This window comes from Colius striatus, chromosome 3 (assembly GCF_028858725.1).
Source record: "Colius striatus isolate bColStr4 chromosome 3, bColStr4.1.hap1, whole genome shotgun sequence".
Taxonomy (NCBI): Eukaryota; Metazoa; Chordata; class Aves; order Coliiformes; family Coliidae; genus Colius; species Colius striatus.
The window spans coordinates 30,430,254-30,451,096 of NC_084761.1; positions in this window are offsets into that span (position 1 = coordinate 30,430,254).

Below are 20,843 nucleotides of genomic sequence, written 5' to 3' on the forward strand. Positions count from 1 at the left end.
TATTTGTAATGTCACTGACCATGGAGAATTTCAGAAGGGAAATGAAGCTTTTCTGAAAAATATTGCAGGAAAAATATAGCAAAAAATCTTTGCTTTTTAAGAATATAAATCTTACAAAGAAATTAAGTGGCTGGTTTTTTTTAATTTGTCAGTGTGTAAGTAGATCAAAATGCTAAATGATACTCAGGTACTCACACAAATGGGGAATTAGGCACACAGAGTACACTAAAGCAAAAAAATGTGATGAATATCAATTATATTTTAAAAGATAAGTTTTAAACACTGAAGCATTACCATTAAGCAGTGAAATGTCTGAGTGATAGGACGAGAGGTAGTGGGCACAAGCTGAAACACAGGAGGCTCTGTGTTATCCCTACGTGGGCACTGGGCATGCCACTGTGATCTGTTTACATATAAAGGTGACGTGCTGTGTATAATTTTCTTACTAGTAGTGGTATATCCAAATGCATCAGCAAGACTTGTGTTCATAGGAGTGTTAACTTTGAAAAGTATTGATCAGGGAAGATATGATTTTTTTTTTATTCAACGAATGAGCATGGAATTCAGTATCCAAAATGTATTTATACCAACAGCATCTGGTTCATCAATCTGCAATAGTTGAATGTGTTTGCTATTAAATAAAATTGCTTTATAATGCTTATGATGATACCACTTAATTTTTTCATTTTCAAAACTTTAAGTTGAACTATGCCCTTTTTTACCTCATTGGCTTCGAAATCACAATGGAATCAGAATACATAACTAAGGCTAAGTATTTTTGTAGGGCTTTTCAAACAAAGATGATCTCTCAAACTACCACATATGTGAAGATAAAGTTACTCACTTTTGATCTTTTTACTTGAAATTTTTTTCTATACAAGGTGACTAAACCTTTAACAGCTCTTAAAATTTGCTTTCTGGGTTTGTCTTCTCTCAAGCATACAAAGAATAGACTACAAAGTGAAATTCTTTGAGCCTTCCTAGTCATCAGTTTTCACCTCTTTTTCACGTTTTATTCTTTAGTTCTGTCCACATCCCTAGAGTACCTAATTTTGATGTAAAATGTTCATCTCTAGACTCTGTATACCATGAATCTCAGTCATAGTCCTGTTGATGGTTTAGCTTTCTTAATGGTTGTAAATATTTAAAAGTGGGTGTCATTAGACTAATTAGTGATATATGCTCTAATCATTTCACATATGGATTCTTACCAAAATTTCCTGTTTAATAATTGACACTTGAAAATTGTTAAAAAAACATAAAAATCTGTTCTGCAAATAGTTTCTTGCTATTATAGTAACTCTGATCTGGGCCGTCTGCCAGTACAACATCAAGGTTTGAAAGATGCATCTTCAAATGTAGAATCCAGCTTTTTTTCAGTAGCCAGCTGAAAATATAGATGTAAAATCACAGAAATACATCTACACACATCTGAAAGTGTGCAGTTAGTAGACTGTTTCTCACCAGCTGTTAACACTGATGAATATTGACATAGGCCTACTCAGGCTAACTCAGTCCTGTGGCTGAGTAAGAGCTGACAAATACACTTTCTTACCACTCATTCACTTATGTTCTAGTCTGGTAATCACTTGTTTTGCTGTTAGCTGTAGCTATGGTGAAAGTTTTTGCGGTTATCTAGGATTTTTTTGACATATTATTAGCTTATATAATGAAGTAGCTGTTGGTGTGAAAATTTTGATACAAACTAAGAGAAAATTACGTGAAAGTAGGATAATTTAATCGTCTTGCCAAATAGACGTATCCTGGTAAAGTTTTCTATCTCTTTATACATTTTCCATGCATTTTACTGTGTTTCCACATAGCACATGTGGAAGCTAGCAGGAATTAGTAATTAGAGAATTAGCATAGTTAGTAATCAGAGAATTAGCATGTAGGCAGTAATGATGCTAACACTGTACTGTGCAAGATGGTCATCTTTCCCACCAAGAGCCATCCATCAGCATCTTGTCTGAAGCCATTTGCTTTGTCTGAACTATTGAGTATTTTTATTCTTCTTGTAAATAAAAGTCTGGTTCCATATATATTTTTTAATATATATATACATTATGTAATATCTGCATGACCCCTTCTAAATACCAGTCAGAAAGTAGTCAGCTGTTTGTTTCTCTATATTTGGCTTTCAAAATCATTTATGATCCTCTGTAACTGAATTCAAGAGATTCTTTGCATAGCCTGCTTTAATGAGTCTCAGCACCTTATCTCTGTTTGGTGAGATAAAATAAGCAAATATAATTTTCCCTTTCATGAGTCAGTGAAAGCCAGGTGGGATTCCCAGAGGAACCATGTAGAAGAAGTGGGAGATCTGCTAGGTCGTAATAAGAGACCATGGAGAGTTTGTGGTCAGAAGTGATGGTAATATATCACATTGTAGGCATTTTGGAAAGATCCAAGTTACCTCTTGAATTTCACATGTGACTGGCACCTGAGTTTTCATGCTGTTTTTTCTAATATTTCAGGTTTTTAAGAATCCCTGTGCTATGTCTGACCATGAAGTTTGTGTGCCTTTCTTATCTTTGTTCTGTAATAATACACTTTACTAAGATGAAGTCTCAGTAAATCAGAGCTGTGTCAATTTCAGTTATCACCAAATATTTGTGAGATAGGAAGTAATCTGAAGCTATATGTGTCAGGTACCCTACAGCGCTCTCACAAAAGAATGAAGATTTTTTGCTCAAGATGGAGTGACTTCTTGGGAAGAGGCTGAAATGAGAACAGTTGTAGGCTTCTCCTATTCTTTACAGTGTTTTCCTATTTCAGTATATGCAATGAAATGAAGACTAGAAAAATAATAAGAAAATAACCAACAGCTTGTTAAAATCCTTCTGTAGAAGTATTTTTTCAAACTTACTTTAGACTTTCTCATGAATGTAAAACTTAAGACAAAAAACAAAAAAAACCCATCATGAAAATTTAAGCCTTGAGAAGAAGTAGGTACTTTAAAAGAAATGAAGTAACATCTCTCCTTTTCTAGTGGAAGTATAAGGCAAAATCTTTATTTGGCTATTACGCTTGCATACTTGTGAACCCCGTAACCATTCAGTGAGTAGTGGGTTTTTGAGTGACAATTAAAAAAGGAAACACAAGGAGCCTGCCACTGAGTAAATAAAAGTAAAATTCAAGTCTTCTTTTATTATGACGATTGAAGAGGCATCAAAGAAAAAGAATCCATTGTGAGATACAGATCTCACACTTTGGTTTTCAGACTGACAGGTGAAAAAATCCTTAACAGATATCAAGCAAAAAAATCTTTATTTCTTCTTATGAGTTCTTAACATGCTGACCAGATTGTTAGTGACTCTACACTCTCAAGTCACATTCAAAGTTTAATACAGGTTTTGTATAATTTTTAACAAATATTTTTCCAGATTAATTACACAATAAACTGTAACTCAAAATTGCCACAAAACCACATGAAACAAAATAACAAAAAAAAAATATGTAGAGATGGCAGAAAACATGCTTTCAATGATATTTCTACAATCAGGTAAGATCAACACTAGGAACTGAAGAAAGAAAAATGGGAAAAAAAAAAACCAAAACAACAGTAAACATCAATATTACTGAAAGTTACAAATTTGAAAGGCACCTACTTTTTGCTAGGCAACTTAGTCCTAGTCTCAAAGCGTTTATGGAGCCTTCACCACATGGATTTTCAATATCACTTAGGGCTGAGTTACACAGAGAAGTTGCTTCATGGCCATGTTACCAAGCCTCAGCTGCTATGTAGTAATTGCTTTCACTTTGCAATAATTGTGATTTAGTCCATAGCAAATGCATAGCCTTCTGAGATAATTTGGCCCACAGTTAGAACACCAAGGGGATTTCACACATGATACAGTCAACAGTTCCCAATGTCAGTGCTATCCAGTAAATTCTCTGAAAGTCTTGTTTGTGTATACTAAGTGCATTTCTAAAGATTTCCATTTCAGAAGTGCAAATAGGTACTGAATAGAACTTTTTAAAGCCAGACTCATAAATACTCCTTATAGTATCAAAAGATAAGTATTGTTAATTGCTCCTTGAAAGTAAGATTTAAAATTAGTTTTACAAAAGTTCACTAATGTTTTCTTTTACTCCTAATATTTTAAAATCTCAGTACATAGAAAAATGAAATCCTTATGCAAGGAAAAAAATACCATGCAAACTAATCTGCATTTTTTAAATCTAATGTGGAAGAAATGTTTTCATACTATTTAATATAGGCTGCTTAAATCTACATTATTAAAAGCAATTGATACAAGTTTTGAAGGATGACCCTATAAACTTCAAAACTTCCCAAAAGCTTGTTAAATTTAGTGGTCCCATTGTATAAGCTGGAGAAAGAAAGTATAAACTACATCAGGAAAAAAAAACAAGACCTTTTTTCCAATATAAATTACAATCCTTTTTTCCTATACGGCTTTTAGCAGCCTTTTAGCTGTAGAGTTTTGGTTTGGTTGGGTTGTTTTCCATAAGGAAAACCATGAGTATTGAAAGTTTTATAATGATTGATTTAAAGATTAATGCTTATATATGATTGATTGTGTAAGATAATGCTAATGCTGAAATGGGAAACCGAAGAATCATAAAAAATGTTTTGGGGGAACCAAAAACACTGAAATAGGTTGTCTCTTTCCAGTACAGGAAATCTATAAGTATCTTTTACTGTGTAGTTTTCTATGGTTTATTTTTCCAGTGTATAATAGCTATTTCACACTAAAAAAAAAAAAAAAAAAGTTTTAATTTTATCTTTTCTGCATTATGTGGTTGGGTTTTTTTGCATCTATGCCACTTCTAGTTTCCATGCTCAATCTGATTTAATACCTGAGAAATTGCATCTGTGCACATAAAGAATAGAGATGTGGTGTAATATTCTTTCTAATTCTATTTCTGATCCTTGAATAATGGCAAAAATATATTTCAGAAAGGCAAGTAATAATCAAGTACTCAGGATAAAAGTCTTAAAACACCCATCTTCATGCATGAGAAAGACTTTGGGATTGAGGTTTACATGTTTTTAACTTGTCACTATCAGTCAAGAGAGTGAAACATGAGCTTTGGGTTCAGTTTTGCATGTTTCTGCCTTAGTCAGTTTGAGATGTGTTGTCTCTGAATGTCTCCCCAGCCATTAGCTCTCCTCCTTTAGCTCTCCCAGCTAAAGATTTCAGATGGAATTAAAACTCATCCCCAATAAAACAATTATTAAAATATTTTCTTTTCTCACGTTTATTTGTATAAGGAGTTAGAAATTCAATGTCTTTTAATCTCCATTTAAATTCAAAAAACGTGCAAGCTGCAGAAGACACTTTCTGAGGAGTGGTTTTCAGACTGCTGGTCATGTTGGTATCAACTTTAACTGCACAAGCCCTTGCAGACCCTATCCTTGCCTGACCTGATCCTTTGTGTCATCTGCAATTAAATTAATTATGGTTTCTAGAGAAAAGCAAAGGCTTTAAATACAGAACACTTAATGAGTTCATGTAGCGGTATGACAGGCAAGCTGGGATAAACCCATGTGTGTTCTGGTACGTGGCTAGATGTCAGTAATTGATATCCTGTCTTATTTGTCAGCTATCTCTCAGTTTAAGCATATGGCATGTGACTACACTAATTGCAAGGCGATGCGTCATTGTCAGCACTGGGGTGTGTCTTTTCTCAGTGCGTGGGGCACCTGATGAGACATCAACATCAAATTACAGTAGGTTCAGGAGCCAATACTCCTCTTGATTAATGACACTAATTGAAGTTAAAGTCTGTGCATACATCAAGGGCAGAACAGAACCCTCTTAATTTGTCTCTTTTATGCAGCTAACATGGAGAAGTTGCAGCGAATGTAGACTTATAAACATTTAAGATTTCTGCTGTCTTGCCACAGGATGCTAATAAATCTCACCATTATATCAGTTTTGATGGAAGTTATTTGTGTTTTGTTTTGTTTTAAATAAAAGCTCTGGGATTATACATGCTGCATTCTGCTAAGTATTTCTTAAGAACAACTTAAGTTTTATAATGATAATAGAAATGACAACTTACCTACTAACTGATTATGTTGAAACTCAAAGTTTGAAACAGAGTTGTCAACATACTGGACAAGATTCTCAAACCTGACAGTAAGAACAGATCAGGTGTTTTATTCTGTTATGTTTATAGGTGCCGTGGTTTGACATGAAGCTGTTTCTGGTAATGGGAAAGGGGATGTAAAGATGACTCTTGTAAGGAGTTGCTTGAAACTCTCCCCAACTCTGAGCCAGACCCACTTCTGAGACTGAGCCAATTAGATGCCTCCATGATCACTTTTTAAGAAGAAGAAGCCAGAAGAGGAGGGTTCTTCCTCTTCCTTCTTTCTTCTGCCCTTTCCTTCTTTCCTGGTTGCTGATGGTGCAAGTTGTTGGGAGAGAGAGAGAAGCAACCATGCAGACCCCAAAGTCAGTGCGTGAAGAGAGGAGGAGGTGTGTGCTGGAGCAGAGACTTCCCTGCATCCTGCAGAGAGGACTGGTGAAGCAGAGATTTGTTTGCATTTCGTTAAAGACCCCACATCAGATGCAGTGACTGGCCAGAGGAGGCCGTGTGCCGTGTGATAGACCCTATATTCACAGGAGCTCTAACTGTGGGGAAGAACCCACATCAGAGAAGTTTGTTAGGGACTGTGTCCCATCGTAGGGACCCTGTATCAGAGCAAGGGAAGAATGCAAGGAGTCTTATCTGAGAAGAGAGAAGCTGCAGAGCCTATCTGTGAGAGACTGAACACATTCCTTGCCCCCCCCACCCCGCCAAGTCATTGATGGGGGAGGAGGTGGAGATATCAGGAGCACTCAGCTGGGCTTGGGAAGAAAGGAGGGAGAGGGAGATCTTCAAGTGCTGGTTCTAATATTCTCATCATTAAACTCCCTTTTTTTTCCCTTTTTGTTCTGTTTCTTGCAGGTAGTAGAATAAACTTTCCTACTTTCCTCTCTAAGTTGAGTAATGGAGTCTGTTGTGCTTGGAACTGTAATTGGCAGCAAGCTCTCCCTGCCCTTGCTTCAATCCACAACATCCTTGCTTATCTTTATTCCTCCTGTTCCACTGGGGCCTCTGCCATCCTAATGAGGGTGGGAGTGGATGGGGGGCAGTGAACAAGAGACTGTCTTGTTGCTTCTTTGCTAGCTGGGCAAAACCACAGCAGTGAGTGATTTACGGATTTTTCTGGTTATTGATGAAGAAAGTCCAAGTTTCTTTACTGATGCTTGGCTATGACTGTAAACATGGATCAAATACAGTAATAGTTCTGGTGTGCTTATAAACTTGGTGCCCTAAAATAAAGTTTTGGGAATTTGTAATTGTACAAGAGAAATTAGTTCCTGCTAGCTCAAAATTGATGAAATTTATATCGATCTAATTCATGCTACTTACAGAAAGCTAAATAAACCACTAGTAATTATCTGTCATTTAAAAGACAAAAAGAAAAAAGCTAATAATGTCTGAGTAGTTTGAAATCTTTGCTATTGTTGAATTCATATCTTCTTTACCAACTTTCTTTTTTATTTTAATGAGTAGTGAAATCATTTCACAAAAAACTTATAAAAGTTTTAAGTTCCAAACTCTTTAAAATAACTAGAAACTGCTATTAGCGTGTATTTGAAAGAAGGTTAGAACCTCATATTAGTTACTTCTCAACCACTTGAAAATATAGCTTTCTGATCTATTCTTTTCACTTACACAAAGGAAGTTCAGATTAGTTTGAAGCCTGTTTAGTGTACAAATCTGTAGTCTTAGAAAGGCATTGGTAAGCTAGAGTTTGAGAAAAATATGGTTCGCAACCTTACACAGTGAAGGAGGAGTTTCTGAGGAGAGGATACCTCTGTCACCTACTGCAGTGTGTATTTTCAAATGTTGCTGTGCTGCTGTGTTTGTATATCTGTCCAGTCTGTCTAGAAAATCATCTGCTTGTGACACCTATGTAAATAAAGCATAGGATAAGCACAGAAATTGCCTCCTTTCTTATACAGGGTGTTGGAGATTGAACACTCTGCTGAAAGACAGAATTACCAGCATATCCTTGAAGATGTTTCAGAGTTTCTGCAAGTTGCTGAGCATTGTCTTTTTATGTTCCTGGCACAATGAAACCTTAATTTGGTTTTGGTTCCTACCACACTTCTGTAAAATTATTATATCAACCTACCAGCAGTTATTTAGTCTATTAATATGCTAGTATTATTCTAATTAGCAATAATGTGTTTGACTTTGTGTTTTCAGACTGAATTGCAGAATTGGCATTTAGAAGCAGGAGACAAAAAACCCATAACCCCAAAGTAGTTGTTTTTTGTGCTCCAGTAAAAAGTAAAAAAAAAAACCTAAGTCACCTTTAAAGATATTTTTTGATAGACCCATATCTGTGACCGTGTTTATAAATTCCTGGAGACTCTGAAGCATTGGATTCCAGCCTGAGCACAGCCAGTATTTCACATGTGACAGTTGAATAGGTCATTCCCTCTCTTTTCTCACTACTGAGGTGGGAAATACTGACTTCTTTTGTAGATCACCTTGGTAGATGTAGTCAAAATTTTTTTATGAAGATTAGAAGCAGTACTGCTCACACCTTTGTACTTACAAAGAATGTCTTGTAATTGTCCAATTACAGCATAGCAGATAAGTTATGAAAAGATGTAGATGAGCAAGATGAGCAAATGCCTGTTTAGCCTGGAGAGGAGATGACTCAGGGGGATCTCATCAGTATGTGCAAATACATGAAGGGAACGTACAAAGAGGATAGAACTGAGCTTTTTTCAGTGGTGCCCAGTGGTAGGGGAAGATTACCTTTTCCTTACAATTCTCCTTCCCATGCTACCAGGGTTGATGAGTGAGCGAGCAGCTGCATGGTGCTTAGTTGCTGGCTGGGTTTAAGCCACAACGCCATGACTTGATAAAATAAAATGTCTTAGAGTAGTATGTACTCCTTTCATATCTATCAAATTTTCTATTAGACAATTAAGTGACTAGAAATATCATCAGCGTTCCTGCTCCTAAATTTAGAAATATGACCTCATCCAAACCTAAGCCAGACATAACACGTGCCCTGAAATCGTGCCTAATACAGCAATAGTGTCCCTCAGGTTTGTTAACTTTCTGCTTTTACTTTTAAAACAGATGGAAAGCCATACCCTGCATTTTTCACGGAGATGGGCTGATTATCTGGTCATGAAAGCCAAGGGTGTGTCACTGTTTTTTAGGAGAGGAGCAGCAGACAATGTATAGGTTGCAAGTATCTATCAAATTCTTTCTTTCAGATCAGGACATATTTAGAGAGTCAGTGTATTGGCACTTAGATGACTGTTTCCTGCATACAAGCAGAAGTTATATTCCTCTATGCATATATTATTATACAGAGTGGTTGGTTCCTATGGTAGCTATAAATAAGTGTTTCACATTGTAAGCTGGTAAAGATCATCTGCTCCAGGAAGTTACTATGTGATACAACATGGGTAAAATTGTTTTACTGTTCAGTTAAAAACATAGTAGAAGTCCACAGAGCTTCAGGCTTCCTTGTGAAAGACCTTAATTGCAGACCAACTTTTTGAAGCCTTCAGGTGTGCTAGCCCTGCAAGTCTGATACACAAACATGACATCTATGTGGATTCACGGTACAGAACATCAGCTAATATTTGTAACATTTTTAAAAAATGCATATACGTGATAGAGACAAGGCTTCTAAGCCTGGTTGGTCCTATGATATGGAACAAATTTGTTCAACAATGTTTCTACCAACTTCAAAATCTCTGTGTCATGCTTTGTTATATTGTTTTAGAGAACAAAATATCAGTGAGAAATGGTACACTAATAATTCATATCCATTTTATTGAACATTAGATTTTTTCACACATAGAAAAGCTTGATGGTTGTGCTTGGTTTTGAGGTTTTTTTTTTTATTTGCAATGGGATTTTATATCCATATATATATATATATATATATGGATATACAAGGCAGGTGCAAGAAAGGCAAAAAAGGCTTATATTTAAGTAATAATATATAGAAAAATAGAGAGCAAAGTGTTGATGTTTTCCTTCAAAAACTCTAATAAGCAATAACAATAGAAAAGCATATAAACTGTAGGAGTTAAAATGTAGAATGGAAATTAGAAAGTAAGTGAAAACTTGAGGACCAATCGACTAATATAACGAAGAACATAAGTATATCCAAAGCAATAAGCCATTTCCTTCTGTTGCACTTATAGAAATAATTATAGAAGACAAAAAAAAACCCAGAAAAATACTTCGTTTATTTACTCAATTGAAAATAATAAATATAATTCCTCATTGTCTTAGAGAAAGGACAACAAAAAATAGCAAATAGCTACTAATAACCAAAGGCAGATTAGGAAAAAATAAAAATAGCACTCTCTAAGTTCTGAAGAAATGTTGAGGTAGATCAGCTTTTAGTACCTGGATCATACAGATCACAGTGACGTCCTGCCAAGAATTAATTCACTAGTGGGATGCTCATGAAGAGATCTGGGATTAAATTTGCACAACAGGAACAAACAGCAATACAGGAGAAATAGAGAAAGAGATTACAATCATTGAAAGAGTGTAAAATTGTAGATGGAGAACGGTTCTTTTTAAGACTCAAATATTAAAAACTGAATGTAGTTAAGAAGAGGAAGGAAAATAAGTTTAATGTGAGAGATAAAAGCAATTCCTGTTACTTATGTACGAGGAATAATCTCCGAAGGGGAAATAATGATAGTCCTATCACTTAGCACTTTTGTAATTGGGTTGAATAACATGTTCTGAAATACACAGTACTGCAGGGAATAATTCTGCACCGTCAGACCATTAATTTGTTACTCTTATTAAACCTCTTCTGTGTTATGCTTGCAAATCATAAAATGTTCAGGTACTTTTCCTTCTTGATAGCCTATGCACTTCAGTTGTGGGCAAAACTCACATGTATGCAGTGATCTACATGCATAATGTATTTAGCCATGTAGAAAAATGAGCCACAAATGGTCACACTGAGAGAGTTAATCAATAAATCTCAGAATATATCTTCATGAAAGGTATGCTGTGTTTGTTGAATTTAAGACTGTCCAGTACTTCATTAACTTGATTCTTTCAAAGATATTATCTGAGTAACAGATTCACCTAGATCACTTACTATATATAATTTGAATTTGCTCAAATAATGTTGACATCAGTGATCAGATAATGATTTATTATCTTGTTGCAGATGTTTTTACTACATCTCTGTTGTATTTCTTTAGGGGCACACAATGTAGCCTAAATAAATTTATTTTCTCTAAATGTGATTATGTCAACTTCATAATCCTAAAGGAGACCAAAGATTTCTAAGGAGCTCTCATGTTCTCTTTTTGTTGAATTAGCTGCACTTAATCTTTTCTCAGCTATCTAGCACAGAAGGATTAAGGTTTCAGGGCTGACTGCTATTAGCCAAATTCTTCTCTTTCTCAATACCGAGTTAACCCTATCCCAGTCCAAACCAGGACACTAGAGCTGTTCCATTTATTCTCATTTGGATTTTTAAGAGCTTTTTCTTAATTTTCTGAATATATTTTTAGAATCAGGCAATAATTGAACATGTTTTATTTTCTTTCTCATTCCTGAGATGAAGCCTCCAATACAAAAGGAAAGCAGACCTGTGTTTTGTAGGTGCTTTTACTTCTGTGTTTCAAGAGCAAAAATAAATAGTAACTCATTATACAACAGGAAGGAGAGAGGAATGCAAAAGGAAGATCTATAGATTTTTTACTTTGATTTTTTTTCTAGTCATTACATTGTCACTCATTGTACTTTTTAATAAGCATGTTAAACTATGGAAATCTGAAGATATTACTGAAAGGCAGAACCTCTCTGTCTACTCCCAGTAGTATATGCACAAATGAATGGTTACTCACATTGTATATTTCTGTTTAACTAGTCATGCACTTGCAGGAAGGGATGTTTGTGTACATTGTATTGGTAGAATACACAACAAAACAGGAATCAGGCTTCTTCAAATTATAGTAATCTAGACTCTAATATCAGCAAAAGTCAGTAATGCAGAAAGCAAGCCAATTTTATCTCTTTGTAAATGACAAATATAAAATATAGTTCTATCTTCTCTTAAATAAAATCATAGAGGGTCATTTCATGAAATTAAACTTTCAAAGAAAGCTCTTACTGTATTGATGATTATATTATTTCTTACTCTGTTCACTTATGTCTTTTCCTTTCTTTCTTTCTGTAGTCTTACACAGAATACTATTGAATTATATAAGGATCTCTGATGTTACATTTTACAATAGTGGAATTCCTCTTGTTTGGAGGAAGCAGAAAAAAAAATGACAGAGAATAGAAGAGGTTACTTTCTATCCAGGGTGCTAGTGCTGGTTTGTGAGAGACAGATTTAATGCAATGAAATGTTAGTTTGAATTATTTTTATGCAGCGCTGAGATTTTCCTACTAGGAGGCCTTCAGGCTGTCTGGAGCAGGAAATGTAAGGATTTAGGATTGCTTCTTGAAGAAAAAAAAGTTTAACTGTTAGCAATGGAGCAGCCTGCTGTGCCTGTGTATAACAAAGCAACAGGATGCTTAATACAGGATGCTTGATACATGGGGTGGACTGGAGTAAGGGGCAATTTTTTTCCAAGCATTTCAGTAACTGGGAAATATAAAGGGAAATACATTGTCAAGTCTGAGAACCTCTGTGCTTTTAGCTCATTTTGGTTTAGTCCTTAGTCTCGCATCCTATTTTGATTTCAGGCAAATGGTTGTTGCCTAACTAAGGAGAAAAATATGTCAAGGTTGGAATACCATAGTCCCTTCTTTTCTTACATGCAGAGGAGTATTCAGAGATAATAAAAAATTTCATTAAGTCAGAAGTGTCCACTCTGAGAAGGTACCATAAATGGTAGCATTAAACAGCATCTTCAACCTGCTGACCTGAGCCCAGTTAGTATCATACTGCATTTTGAGCCGTTTAAAAGGTATTTCCTGATGACTTGTGAACTTTTAGCTGTCTGTAAAACTGCACTTGATGATAGTTTCAAAATCCATTTCTGAAGCTGTGACCTAGTATTGTGTGACTCAGTATAACTTAAACACTGTCCTCTTAAATCAGTAAGTTCTGTTTTTAAAATAGTATTGGTATTTGAAGCCTAATAAAAGTTATCTTAAATGTGAGTTTAAGATATGAGAAAAATTAGCAACAATACATCTTTGCCAGTTACGTTCTGCTGACAAAGACTTTTACTTGGTGGGAAGATATATGTGTGTGAAGAAGTCATAGACTTGGTTCTTTAAACAAAGCAAATGATAAATAAATCAAGAATGCAAATAGATAGTTGCAAATGTTTTTCACGTAAAGTAGTGATAGGAAATCCTAATTATAAAACACTTGCTACAAATAATCACAATTTCCTTAGGACTGATGCATTTATCATGATTTGAATTGGGAAATGTGTTAGTGCAAGTTTTGCAACCGTTCAGTTTTACCTACGGTGGTCTAATTTGTTAACTGAAGCAATCAGAGTATCTGGGAAGTTGGTGAAACCTTTTTCAGAGTTTGAGGTACAGGAGCATCCTTCTCCTTTGAAAATGTGTTGTTTGTCTACTGAGAATTCCCATTGGGTTATACATCTGAAACATCACACGTGAGAGAGCAGTCCCTCTGTGCTTCCTGCGAGAGCTTGGTTTGCAAGTTAAATGCCTGAAAATGTGATTCCTGTAAGTATGCCAAGAAGCAGTTCTCTTGGAGGCTTAACAGTTCACTGGTGAAAACTCTGGAGAAGCTTAAAGTCTGTGATTTAATTTTTCTTTCTTTTTTTTTTTTTTTAAATCAATAACAATTTTAAGAACTTTATATTTGGATCTGAAATATATAGGTCTTCTAAACCTATGCATGTAGATCCTAACAGTTTGTTGAACTGTTAACTTGATTCTCCTCTGCATTAGCAATTGAATTATAGTTTATGTTATAATCACACACACACAGAAGTTTCTTAAAAGACGTTGCTGACTGATTTCTACATGGCTCTTGAGGTTAGAATAACTTGAAGATGGCTATTTTTCTAAAATAGCAGTGCCTCAATGTTGTACCTAGTTGTTGGTAGTTGGTGTCACAGTTCATCGTAGTGACTGGTATAGCAATAACAAAAATTGTATAGCACAGATCTTGGTATGAGGAATTTTGTTTTGAAGTGTAAATCTTAAATAGGCCCTTGACAGAACCTGTTGAAAGGAAGGATGGAATAATTCATGGTTTGGAAAGCACTACCTATTATAATTCACCAAAAGGACTTAAGGAGCTAAGTTCATGCCTCTCTGACATTCAGCACAGTGCTTGTAAGCATTTTGTTTACAAATGCATTTATGGAATTAAATGGAATTAATCCAGTCATCTTGTGGTGGCTGAAGATATTTCTATGAAAGCATGAAAACAAAAACAAAAGTAGACTGACTTTGTATTGTAAAGAAAGGAGTAAAATTTGGGTGGAATATACTAATTTAATCTAAAGTTAACCTTCAAATTCCTGATCCTATCCAATTAAAGACAATGGAAACATTGATGTCTATTTTATTGAGCATTGAATTTAGTCTATCAGGTCACAGTGTAAAGTAGTTAACAATAATTACATACATATTTTCTTTTCTTTCACATCCTTGCATCTTTTAGATACCTTATTTCAATCGTTTAAAAATATAAATTATGCAGTATATTATATATCTGACGATCATCAGGAGCAACAGAGCAACTAGGAATTCCAGTGTGTTAAGAGAAAATAAAGTAAAAAAGTGGCAATAAAAAGCAAGTAGTACCTAACAAGTTTTTAAAAAGTTGTTTGGACAGTAAAACACTATTCATTTTTGCTGGTTAAAAACCAAAAAAAAAAAACCCCAAACAGCAATATTTTAGTTTATTCCTATACTTTTAATAAGGCAGATTTTAATTCTGTTGGTTATCATTTAAATTAATCTTGTTGAGATGAGGGTTAATGGGAGCATTTATCAATGAGATCTAAGAGGAGAATATTTATTTTAGAATGACTTTCTAGTATACTACAATAACTTTCATAAATCCTTTTTTTACAAGTTAATGAGTGGAAATTTCCGAAGGGAAAAATGTGTATGTATGGTGTACTGAGTATTTGTGCATGCTTTGAATATGCCTTTGCATGACAGTATATTTTCCTTATCTTGTATTCATACTAACTTGAATAGAGTTTCACTGTGTGTAATTTAAAGTGGTACTTGGGCTACTGTTTATTTAATTTACACGTTTTGTCTTCTATATATTATTTTTGCCCTTTGTTAAACATTCTTCATCAGTGCTCTGAACAGTCTATCTTCCTCATTCATACAGAATTTATGAAGTTATATTTGCACTCATGTTTAGCATGCAAACTAAGTCCTCTGTATACCCTTGAGATGGAAAAGTACTACTATCAGGAATAATTAGTTTTTAATTGTCATTGACAACTTGCTATGTATGTGGCTTTGTCAGACCTTGTTTATTCTTTCTTCATGCTTTCTCACTTCCTTGTATGTAGCTTCCCTGATATTTCCTTATGTATTTTTTATTTCTTGGCTAAAATAAAAACCCTCATGATTATTAAAAATACTGAAAAAGGCATGAAGAAAAACTTATGATCAGGCTGCACTTCTTCCTATTCTTCCAATTTATTTGAATTGCAATCTGATTTAATTGTATTAGCCAGAATAAAGAACACAGAGAGTCAACAGATGCTGCACAGAAATTGTTTAAAAGTGTTCAAGACTTTATCCCTTGCCATTGATAATGAATCGATATCTGGCCAGATTTTGCATTCTTTTGGGGGAAACACAATGATAAAAAAACCTTATTCCTTTTATAAGTCATTATTTGCTTAAAAGACTCCTTGGCCCTTCTAAATCCCATTGCTTTTTGAGTGTCATGCACAATCCACACTTATCCTTTTGTCTAATCAATATGTATTAGATGTTCATCCAAATCTACTAGCTGTGTCAACTTTTAGGTCTCTATTCTTGGCTATGATACGCTACTGCTTTACCCCTTTAGGAGGACTTTTCTGAATGCAGTAGGCGTTGTAAATTCCTTTTAATTTGATGCAATGGTGAAAAGTGTTAATATGCTCCTTAGCAAGAGTAAGAAAAAAAAGTTGTAAAGGACTAGAGCCTTCCATCATGTCTCTCCTTTACAGACTCTTAGGTGTAAAACTTGACCAAGATTGTGCTGTGAGCTTAATTCCTTTCTAAATGATCCGTTTTCCTCCTCACTTAAGTCTGCAGTGACACAAAGGGGAGAGCAAAGAGATTTAAGGGGTAGTTCAGGAATCACAGCTTCATGCTATAGTGCAGCAGCTTTTTACAGAGCAGAGGTGTTGAGGCTTTCTTCATAAAGGAGAAATACCTGCAGGCAGAGCCCTGTAAGAGCCCTCAGCTTTGTCATTCTCTTCTGCTGCCTTCTGTAATATCTAGCTACCCCGAGGGAATGTTTCAGAGCTCATTTCTGTTGGATTGTTTGTGAAAGGTGGAAAAACAGATGTGCACTTTAAGGCAGACTGGGGATGGGAATCCTAAGTGATTATTGGCTGCCCAAGCACTTGGATGAGTGTCTCTATGTCTGTGTATACTCTTGTTTTTTTCCATATGCCCACATGCAAAAGCTATGCTCCTATTAAAATACTTCATCTTTAGTCAAAAATAAAGTTATGCAAGTAAAGTCGTTCTAGAGGTCATTTTCAGAAACCTAAGGAAAAAACAGGGGGAATGCCAGGGAAGGAGAATGCATTTTGCTGCATTCACTGAGTTCCATTATAAATGCCACTAGAATTTGGCATTTAGCCATTTGTTAGAGAAAACAGATTCCCAGTCTCAGAGTCCTAATGATGTACTAGAGATTAGAAGGGAAAATTATAATTAATTTTGTGTAAAGTCCAAAGGCGAAATGCACTCGAGTTATGAAAAAAAAAATAATTGTCCTATTTCAAGTGCTGGCATTCTTCAGAGTGATGATGGGGACATATACAGGAAGAGGAGCTAATGAGCTGCTGTTTTCTAATCAAAGCAGGAAAATCTAGTGGCAAAATGACAGGCTTCCCATTTCAATGTCGTTTACAAAATGACAAAAATAGCCCATTGCTTACTCAATGAAGAAAGATTTACAAAGTTTATTGCTAATGAGTATTTTTATTGTCGTTTTTCCTGGTAGGTCAAACATATGTGTTTCGTTTTGTGTATTTTATGTAAAATTGACACGTCTACCATATTTCATACAGTTTATCGATTAGTCAAAGAAGGTGGGTATTGATAGATGCTGTCTTTTTTATACGCTTTTCCAGTTGAGAAACTGTTCCAGTTGCACTTGTCTGCCTATCTTATCTGTGTCTGCCTATCTATATTGATTAATAATAGACACATAACAAAATTAAGAGTAGAAAATTTTGTGCAGCAGTGCAAGATGGCAGTCTCTTGAAGAAGTTAGCAACACAAAGCTGAGAAATACTGATTTGATCCCATATGGAAAAATGATTTACCAAGATGATAGTTCAAAACTACCAAACAGACTTTCAAAAATTTGAACACAGACAAACAACAATGGAAAAGACTGGTATAATAACAGATAAACCTAGAAAGAGAGGCCTGTTCACCTAGGAAGAAATTGTTGTAGAAAAGGAGATACCAAAAAAATAAATATGTTTAATAGTTTTCAACAATTGCAAGTAACCTTGAATCCTGAGTTCTACCTAAAGTTTAAACCATTCTCTGATAAGTCTTTTGATTAATCTTCTTTTTTTTTTTTTTAAATGTAATCTCCTTTTATTTTGTAAGGTAGTAGTCAGGTAAGCAAAACAGATGAGTAAAACAAATAGGAAACCCTGGGAAAGACCATCTCTTAAGGGTTTTTAGTGTTTAACCAGATGGAATTCCTTTCACTTAGTAATATTTCATAAAGAAAACAATAACTCTGTGTTGTAGTTTTTCTGAGATTTGTACACAAACTTATCAATACCAGTAACATCCACAATAAATCATGCTGTGGTAGCATTCTCAACAAAAGGAGCAACCCTGGAAGTTCTGAGATTAAATTTGTGTATATTTCAAATAAGAACAGCAACACTAGCCTTTAAAAGTGGCATTGTCTTAAAATTTATGGCAGTGATATTTTTCTTTACCTATATAAAAATGTCAGGTTCTCTATCTTCCATGAGTTAGATTTCTTGAAGCACCCTCTCAACTGCTTTTAAACCTATAACTGATCAGGTTACCCTGTATCACCTGACACGTACAAGTATCATTATCCATTTCTTTGATTTCAACCTAGCTTTAAGAAAAATTGTTGTCTATAGTTTCTAGCGTTGCCTTTTCTTATTCAAATATTTCTCAAGCATTTTATTTTCTTTTTTTCTATGAGACAGATCCTTGCTTCTCAGGTTTCTTTACTTAGCTCTCCCTGCTATCTGCTTTTTTTTTGTTTTTCTGCTTCTGACCCTGCCTTCCTTTATGGTGAATTTTCTATCTTTTCTTTTTACCTATCTCAACATCTCTGGATCCTCCACCACTGTCCCTCAAGGCTCTGTGCATCTGCCTATACTGAATGTCCATCAGTAAAACAGTAGCTAGTTCTTTCTTTTGTAACAGAAAGAAGAAAGAAGAAAGGGCAGCTGGTGAGTACACATGCACCTTCAATACCAGTTTGGTTCCTTGTTAAATTTTTAAACCAATGTGATTAATCTTAGCAAAAACTGATTTGTGACATATTGCAGCTCTCAAATTATGTGAAAATAAGCAGCCATGTAGGAAACTGGAGTAATTCCACCTTCAGTGAGGAATCACTCCAATATGAATTCCACCCTTTTATATCCTCCCTCTAACAACTATTCCATAAGAATTAGGTTTCAGATCCATAACAATTAGGTTACAAATAGATCTTTCAGTTTTTTCATTCACAGATGGTGAGAACTGTTTAGAAAAAGTGTGTGAAATTAGTGAGAGAATCTGCACCTTGATCTTGGCTCATGCATTGCTCCAGTAAAGCAGTATTAAATTGTAACTGGGAAAATGGAGTGTGTCCTCACAGCTTAGTTTGGTTCAACTAGTCTTAGGACTTGGAAATGAACTAGTTAAGATGCAGAATGAGATTTCATAACTTAGAAGAGCTTTGAAAGTTCTGTTCATTATTCCTGTTCATACCCGGACTTCAGCAGATGAAGGATTCACGGTAACAGATCTAAGTTTGTGATATATTGTCAAATATATTTCAAGCCTTTTTCTTGTTTTCTGAAATGAACCCTCATCTTGCTGCCTGATTGTTCTTGTGATTTTTTTTTTGCTAAATTCCACTTGGATATTTTAGTTTTAGTGCTATGTTGTAATTTTTTTCCAGCGGACAGCTGCCTGAGCAGCTTCAAGTCTAGTCAAATTTTACTCTCAGAAAAAGTAAATGTATATGAATGATTTGTGGAATTGCAATTTAGCTTCAAAGAACACAAAAGGCACAGAGTGGTAAGAAAACAACAGCCTGCATTGTATTCACATTTAATAAGAATGTAGTGTTTTGTTCATTGGGTTAAACAATTCCGACAGCATATTTTGGAGGCCTACATCTTTGTTTCAAAGGTAGGTTTACTTTTTCTTATATACAAATGCCTAGATTGAAGTATTGAGAAGAAGCTCAAATATGCATAGACAAGATTATACACCTGATGAGGCTCATTGTTTTACCCAGAAGGAAATAACTTTTTGCTCATGTGTTTGCCGAGACAATTTTATTAGAGATCATAGATGTGATTCAAATATATTCTCATACATGTATGTTTGTATGAAAGTAGTATTTTAAAAAACAAATGAAGGGTTGAATCTGGTAATGTTTAAATGTATATTGTGTGAAGTGTATAATATGTTGGCATAAGTGGCTACAGTTAAAACGTAAGTATAACAAATCCCCCCTAAAAAAAAAAAAAGAAAAATCCAAAATTTCCTGTTGGTCTGCACAACTACAATTCTAAATGACGTGTTGTCAGAAAAGCAGTCAGTGGTAAGTGATTTGAAAATGTGATAACATAAAGTAACTATTAGATGTCCGTCATGAAATTAGTTTGATAGTCTAAGCCAAACCCCGGAAAACAAACAAAAAAAAAAACCCATAACCCACCATTCCCCATGGGGGAAGTAGACATCTACTATTCTTGCCTTCACCTCATCATGATTAGGAGTGATTGCACTGATGAGAGGTGTGGCGATCCCCATAGATCAGATTGCAAGGGTGAGAAGGTTAGTAATAGTAACATACCGTTGACATCTTATGTAGAAGTGATTTACCTTCGTCTCAAGCAGCTGATAGTAAAATATCTATTCTGAGGCAAAAAAACTGACAAGAGTTGGAGATCCATCTTATTAACTTGAGAGTTACTCAGATAGTAACAACTGAATGCAGTGGTAAAGTCAGGCTTTTCATACAGGGACAAAGAAGCAGCACAATTACAAATCTCTTAAAAGGGCTTAACAGTCTATGACAGTCTGGGATGGACACATGTGCATTGTTTGGCCTAGCAGATGGAGTCAGAACTGTTACACAGAAAGACCAAATCTGTTGGATCTACCTTCACAAAATCACAGAATCTCAAGGATTGATCGAAATATCATCTAGTCCAACCCCACTGCCAGAGCAGGACCACCTAGAGTAGGTCACACAGAAACACATCCAGGTGCATTTCGAATGTGTCCAGAGAAGGAGATGCCACGACCCATCTGGGCAGCCTGTTCCAATGTTCTGTCATACTCACAGTGAAGAAACTCTTCTCTGTATTTCTTTGGAACCCCTTGCGTTCTAGCTTATACCCATTGCCCCATGTCCTATCATTGGACATTAT